The following is a 7,674-nucleotide window of genomic DNA, read 5'->3' as shown; positions in this document are numbered from 1 at the left end:
ACAGAATACTAGCAAACAGAATCCAACAGCACATTAAAAGGATTATACACCATGATCAAGTGGGGTTTATTCCAGGAATGCAAGGATTCTTCAATATACGCAAATCAATCAACGTGATACACCATATTAACAAATTGAAGGACAAAAACCATATGATCATCTCAATAGATGCAGAGAAAGCTTTTGACAAAATTCAACACCCATTTATGATAAAAGTCCTCCAGAAAGTAGGCATAGAGGGAACTTTCCTCAACATAATAAAGGCCATATATGACAAACCCACAGCCAACATTGTCCTCAATCTTGAAAAATTGAAACCATTTCCACTAAGATCAGGAACAAGACAAGGTTGCCCACTCTCACCACTATTATTCAACATAGTTTGGGAAGTTTAGCCACAGCAATCAGAGAAGAAAAAGAAATAAAAGGAATCCAAATTGGAAAAGAAGAAGTAAAGCTGTCACTGTTTGCTGATGACATGATACTATACATAGAGAATCCTAAAGGTGCTGCCAGAAAACTGCTAGAGCTAATCAATGAATTTGGTAAAGTAGCAGGATACAAAATTAATGCACAGAAATCTCTTGCCTTCCTATACACTAATGATGAAAAATCTGAAAGTGAAATTAAGAAAACACTCTCATTCACCATTGCAAGAAAAAGAATAAAATATCTAGGAATAAACCTACCTAAGGAGACAAAAGACCTGTATGCAGAAAAGTATAAGACACTGATGAAAGAAATTAAAGATGATACAAATAGATGGAGAGAAATACCATGTTCTTGGATTGGAAGAATCAACATTGTGAAAATGACTCTACTACCCAAAGCAATCTACAGATTCGATGCAATCCCTATCAAACTACCACAGGCATTTTTCACAGAACTAGAACAAAAAATTTCACAATTTGTATGGAAACACAAAAGACCCCGAATAGCCAAAGCAATCTTGAGAACGAAAAATGGAGCTGGAGGAATCAGGCTCCCTGACTTCAGATTTACTTTTACAACACGGTAAACACAGTTGATTTAAAACATGTGTCTGAAAATTTCAACATCTGAACTCTGTCTCTGCTGACTCTGGTTTATGTTGGTTCTTGCTCATGTTATATTGTTGCTCTCTTTTTTGGCTCAGAAACTTTGATTGCTTGCTAGCCATTGTCCTTGAAAAATTATTTTGGGACATTTCCTGAGGCATAAGATTGATTTTCTCTCCTCAATATAGGTTTTTGATTCACCTCTCTTAGGTCTCTGGGCATGTTTAGTTGGGACAACTTCAAACCAAATTTAAGTTCTGCGAGTCATTAGTTCACTTAGACCTTGCTTTCTTAGTGTGCAACAGCATGAGAGAATTGATCTGCTGTTATAACCACACAAGTATGTTTCTTTTTGTTTTTCTGTTCTTTTTCCTTTCCTACTTGGTTCAAAACCACAGCAGTCCATTCCACAATTAATCAGAGTTTGAAGGAAATATAGTGGGTCAACCTCTTGTTTGCTATGACTGAGGGTGTGGTTCAATATAAAGGTCTCCCACAAGACTTTTTCTCCACCCCCAAAAAATCAAAATGCAAGTACTTGTGGCATTAGTTCATACCTTTGGACATAGGCAACTTTGGTGTTCTAATATTATACTTCTGTTTGCCCATTACTAGAACCACAATTTCTATGGCTTTTTAAAAATTCTTTTCTTTATTTTTACTGGGCGTCATCATGCTATGTCTAGGTTTGAGTTTCTATTTTCCCTCATGAAAATAATTCATTGGACTTCTTATTTATTAGTTGTATTTTTCATCATTTCTGGAATATTCTCAGCTGTTATCACTTCAAGTATTGTGTCTACCATGCTTTGTATCTCCTCTCTCTGGAATTCCAGTTACACTTACATTAGACTCTCTAACTCAGTCCTCATCATTTCTTAACTTTTATATTTTTCACTCTTTCTGTGTGATACTGTGTTCATTTGCTAGAGCTGCTGGAACAAACTACCATGAACTTGGTGCCTTCAAACCACATAAATTTATTTTCTCATGGTTCTGAAGTCCAGAAGTCCAAAATCAAGGTGTCTTCAGGATTTGTTCCTTCTGGATGCTCTAGGGAAGAATCTGTTCCATGTCACTCTCTTACTTCTTGTGGTTTTTGGCAATTCTTGGTGTTCCTTGGCCTGTAGACCCATCACTCCATTCCTTGCCTCTGACTTTACATGGTCTTTCCTTATGGGTCTTCTCATCTGTATCTGTGTTTCAAATCTTCCTCTCCTTTCTCTTACAGAGAAAACAGACATTGGATTTAGAGCCCACCCTAAAATTAGGATGAACTCATCTCAAGATTGTTAACTTAATCACATCTGCAAAAACCCTATTTCTGAATAAGGTCATATTCATAGGTGCCAAGGATTTTTTTTTTAAGATTTATTTATTATTTATTTATTTATTTTTGGCTGCGTTGGGTCTTAGTTGCAGTGCACGGGATCTTCATTGAGGCATGCGGGATCTTTCATTGCAGCACATGGGCTTCTCTCTAGTTGTGGCGTGTGGGTTTTCTCTTCTCTAGCGTGGCGTGCAGGCTCCAGGTGCGTGGGCTCTGTAGTGGTGCACGGGTTCCAGAGCATGTGGGCTCTGTAGTTTGTGGCACTCAGGCTCTCTAGTTGAGGTGTGCAAGCTCAGTGGTAGTGGCACGCAGGCTTAGTTGCCTCATGGTATGTGGGATCTTAGTTCCCTGACCAAGGATTGACCCCATGTCCCCTGCATTTTAAGGCAGATTCTTTACCACTGGACCACCAGGGAAGTCCCAGTGCCAAGGATTTGAACATATCTTTTTTGGGGACACAATTCAACACACTGCAGCTACATTCTGATTAATCTACTTGTATAAATCTTCCTGTTTATTAATCTATCTTAGTTGAATCAAATCTGCTGTTAAACGTATTCATTTATGTTTTTAAATTTTCAATTATTAAATTTTCATTATTCAAAATGCTTAGTCTTTTAGATTCTTCTCTGCACATTTTTTTTTTGTAAATATATAAAAACATGACTATCTATATTTTGTGTCAAGTTACTGCAATATCTGAAGTTTCATGCGTCCTTTCCTATTTTGTTGTTTCTCTTGGTTAAGAGTGCCTTGTTTTCTCATGTGTTTAGTGAATTTTGTCTGTGAGTAGTTCAATTTCATTGAAAATTTGTTTTTTTAGATTCATGGAGACCTGGTATTATGTGGGTTCCTTCAGAAAGTGTGTGCATTTTGTTTCTGCCAGAGCTAAGGATAATATTTTATTTGGAACTATATTAATTTTTTAGTTTGAGAGTTTAAGAATGATTCAGACACTATAAATTTGCACCTTAAGTGCAAATTTAATCGCACACCTTAAGCCAGATTATGAATTCAGTTTTTTAGGGCTGTTGCCTTCCTCTGCTAAACTGCCAAGTTTCAGACAGATTTTCGGGTAATCTTTGGTGAAAGTGAGCAGTATTTCTAGTTCTCTCTTACACTAAGGTGAAACCGCTCGGGGTCTTTGACTTAAAGGGGGAAAGATCTCTTCTTATACTCCCTATTTTGAGCAGATCACAAAATTTTCCTCCTGTACTCCATGTGCCATGAGACTATGAAAACTGATACCCAAGTTCATCTAGTTTGGCAAAGGCCCTCAAATTCATTTTACCTCTCTGGTTCACACCATCACTATATCCCTGGATTGAGAATTTCTTACTTTCTTTACAGCTCAAAAGTGCTTTTTCTTTTTAAAATATGGAACGCTTCGCAAATTTGTGTATTATCCTTGTGCAGGGGCCATGCTAATCTTCTCTGTATCATTCCAATTTTAGCATATGTGCTGCTGAATCAAACATTCAACAGTGCTCTTAATAAAACATTTTAAAGTTTTTATCTAGCATCTTAGTTATTTACAATAGGAAGTTTAGTCTAGTAATATTGTCTGTTGTCTTATCAGAAACAGAAATCCTCTTTTTCTTTTTGAATCAATTTGGATGATTTCTATTATTTTAGAAAATTATCTCCACCACCTACATTTAAAAAATTGATTGGCCTAATTTTTTTAACCATATTATCTCAAGGGCTGTAAAATTTTAACTATATCTGTGGTTATGGCCCAATTTTTATTTATAGTTAATTTGTACATTTCCCCTCTCTTTTTCTTTTTTTAAACTAATTAATTAATTTATTTTTGGTGTGTTGGGTCTTCGTTTCTGTGCAAGGGCTTTCTCTAGTTGCAGCAAGTGGGGGCCACTCTTCATTGCGGTGCACAGGCCTCTCACTGTCGCAGCCTCTCCCATTGCAGAGCACAGGCTCCAGACGCGCAGGCTCAGTAGTTGTGGCGCACAGGCTTAGTTGCTCGGCAGCATGTGGGATCTTCCCAGACCAGGTCTCGAACCCATGTCCCCTGCATTAGCAGGAAGATTCTCAACCACTGCACCACCAGGGAAGCCCTCCCCTCTCTTTTTCTAATGTGATCAGGCCAATATAATTAATATAGACAAATAGTTGACAAAAGAAAATGTGATAAGAACTATGAAATTTCTATGAGTGTGTTATGGAGGTAAACACAAGAGACATTTTGTCAAGATTTAAATAGGAATACGTATGTAAAGCTCTTAGCACACTATCTCATACTTGATAAAATCTCAATAGATATTGATGCCGAAAGCTCAGCCTCTGTGCACCAGTGCGAAATCGAATCTTGGAGACAGAGTTTTGGGTGAAGTAGAAACGAATAGCTTTATTGCTTTGCCAGGCAAAGGTGGACATAGTAGTCTCCTGCCCCAACAACTATGTGTCCCAACAGGGGAGGATTTGATGAGGAGTTTTATAGCAATGGTTCAAGGGTGAGTTTGCTGATAAGATTCGGGTGTATGCAGGGCCTCCACTCCTCTAATCTGATCTCAGGTAATCTTCTTGATCAGTTTCTCTGGTTCCTTTAATGTAGCCACAGGTGGTCTTTCTCTGGTATGAAGAATGATGACATGTTAAAGAGCTTAAAGACATTGTTATGTGCATCCCTTGAGGTGGAACCAGGACCATGCCTTAAGACTGCACTATTGTTTCCTAGCTGCCCCTCCCTTGTCTTTGCATCCCTTCCTTTCCCAGATTAACAACTGTTGGACTCTGCCCTTTGGAACCCAGGGAAGGTCATGGAGGCCGGAGTCAAGAAACAGGAGACAGAAAGGCTTTTGAGCCCAGGAGCCCCACAGGGTTCTGCTCAATTTCAATACTAAACTTTACAGTATTAAGGAAAACTTTCTTAGAGAAAGCAGAGGGTAAGAATTATCCAGACAAAGTGGATCAGTGGATGAGTGGGAAAAGTTTAGTACTGATAAAGCTTAGAGCAACTAAATAAATTTTAACATAACTAAAGCATAGAATAAAAGAGTGGTAATGGCAGGGGGTGAGGTTGAAGACCTAAGAGTAAAGCATATCATGTAGAGCCTGGTAGGCATAATAAGGAATCTAGACTTTATTCTAAGAGAAACATAGTTATTGAAGGGTTTCAAGCAGGAAAGTCTCCTGATTTTTTTTAAAGTTTTTTTTTATTGTGGTAAAAGTCACATAATATAAAACACATGATTTTAACCATATTTAACTGTACAGTTCTGTGGCACTAAGTACATTCACATAGTTGTGCAAATCTCACCATCATTCATCTCCAGAATTTTTCAACTTCCTAAACTGAAACTTTGTCCTCATTAAACACTAACTCCCCATTCCCCCTCCCCAATCCACCCCTCACTCCTTGGCCCCTGGCATCATTCAATGTACTTTCTGACTCTATGAATTTGACTATTCTAGGTACCTTGTATAAGTGGAATCAAACAGTGTTTGTCTACAACTACTGTATATTAAAATGCATTTTTAAGGTTACCTTAATATATGTCTTACAAACAGATTGTATCTTCTTTTTTCCCCCCCTGTGCTATACAGTAGGTTCTCATTAGTTATCTATTTTATACATAGTAGTGTATATATATCAATCTCAATCTCCCAATTTATCCCACCCACCCCCTTTCCTCCCTTGGTGTCGATACGTTTGTTCTTTATGTCTCTGTCTCTATTTCTGCTTTGCGAATAGGTTCATCTGTACTATTTTTCTACATTCCACATATATGTGTTAATATACGATATTTGTTTTTCTCTTGCTGACTTACTTCACCCTGTATGACAGTATCTAGGTCCATCCATGTCTCTGCATATAGCACAATTTTATTCCTTTTTATGGCTGAATAATATTCCATTGTATATATGTACCACATCTTCTTTATCCATTCCACTGTTGATGGACATTTAGGTTGCTTCCATGTCCTGGCAATTGTAAATAGAGCTGCAATGAATATTGGGGTGCATACATCTTTTGGAATTATGGTTTTCCCTGGGTATACACCCAGTAGTGGGATTGCTGGGTCATATGGCAGTTCTATTTTTAGTTTTTTAAGGAACCTCCATACTGTTCTCCATAGTGGCTGCATCCATTTACATTCCCACCCACAGTGCAAGAGGGTTCCCTTTTCTCCACACCCTCTCCAGCATTTATTGATTGTAGGTTTTTTGATGATGGCCATTCTGACCAGTGTGAGGTGATTGTAGCTTTGATTGTAGCTTTGATTTGCATTTCTCTAATGATTAGTGATGTTGAGCATCCTTTCATGTGTTTGTTGGCAATCTGTATATCTTCTTTGGAGAAATGTCTATTTAGGTCTTCTGCCCATTTTTTGACTGGGTTGTTTGTTTTTTTGAAATTGAACTGCACGTGCTATTTGTATATTTTGGATATTAATCCCTTGTCAGTTGCTTCGTTTGCATATACATTCTCCCATTCTGAGGGTTGTTTTTTCATCTCGTTTATGGTTTCCTTTGCTGTGCAAAAGATTTTAAGTTTCATTAGGTCCCATTTGTTTATTATTGTTTTTATTTTCATTACTCTAGGAGGTGGTCAAAAAGATCTTGTAATTTATGTCAAAGAGTGTTCTGCCTATGTTTTCCCCTAAGAGTTCTGTAGTGTCTGGTCTTACGTTCAGGTCTTTAATCCATTTTGAGTTTATTTTTGTGTATGGTGTTAGGGAGTGTTCTAATTTCATTCTTTTACATGTAGCTGTCCAGTTTTCCCAGCACCACTTATTGAAGAGGCTGTCTTTTCTCCATTGTATATTCTTGCCTCTTTTATCATAGATTAGGTGAGCATAGGTATGTGGGTTTATCTCTGGGCTTTCTATCCTGTTCCATTGATCTATATTTCTGTTTTTGTGCCAGTAGCATACTGTTTTGATTCCTATGGTTTTGTAGTACTGTCTGAAGTCAAGGAGTCTGATTCTTTCACCTCCATGTTTGTCTGTTTGTTTTGTTCTGTTTTGTTTTTTTCTCAAGATTGCTTTGGCTATTTGGGGTCTTTTGTGTTTCCATACAAAGTGTAAAATTTTTTGTTCTAGTTCTGTGAAAAATACCACTGGTAATTTGATAGGGATTGCATTGAATCTGTAGACTGCTTTGGGAAATAGAATCATTTTGACAAACTTGTTTCTTCCAATCTAAGAACATGGTATATCTCTCCATCTGTTTGTGTCATCTTTGATTTCTTTCATCAGTATCTTATAGTTTTCTGCATACAGGTCTTTTGTTTCCTCAGGTAGTTTTATTCCTAGGTATTTTATTCTTTTTGTTGCAATGGTAAAT

The 7,674-nt window shown here is 37.4% G+C and overlaps 1 non-coding gene across 1 annotated transcript; it reads right to left on the bottom strand.

Annotated features, from left to right (window-relative positions):
- Positions 1 to 3,738: 3,738 nt before the first annotated feature.
- On the bottom strand, positions 3,739 to 3,843 carry LOC137763110 (U6 spliceosomal RNA). Its single transcript, XR_011073676.1, has one exon. It is a non-coding gene; the product is annotated as a U6 spliceosomal RNA (small nuclear RNA).
- Positions 3,844 to 7,674: the final 3,831 nt, after the last annotated feature.

The sequence above is a fragment of the Eschrichtius robustus genome, chromosome 3 (assembly GCF_028021215.1).
Source record: "Eschrichtius robustus isolate mEscRob2 chromosome 3, mEscRob2.pri, whole genome shotgun sequence".
Taxonomy (NCBI): Eukaryota; Metazoa; Chordata; class Mammalia; order Artiodactyla; family Eschrichtiidae; genus Eschrichtius; species Eschrichtius robustus.
The sequence above is the reverse complement of the archived record's forward strand: the minus strand, read 5'-3'. Positions and strand labels throughout refer to the sequence as shown.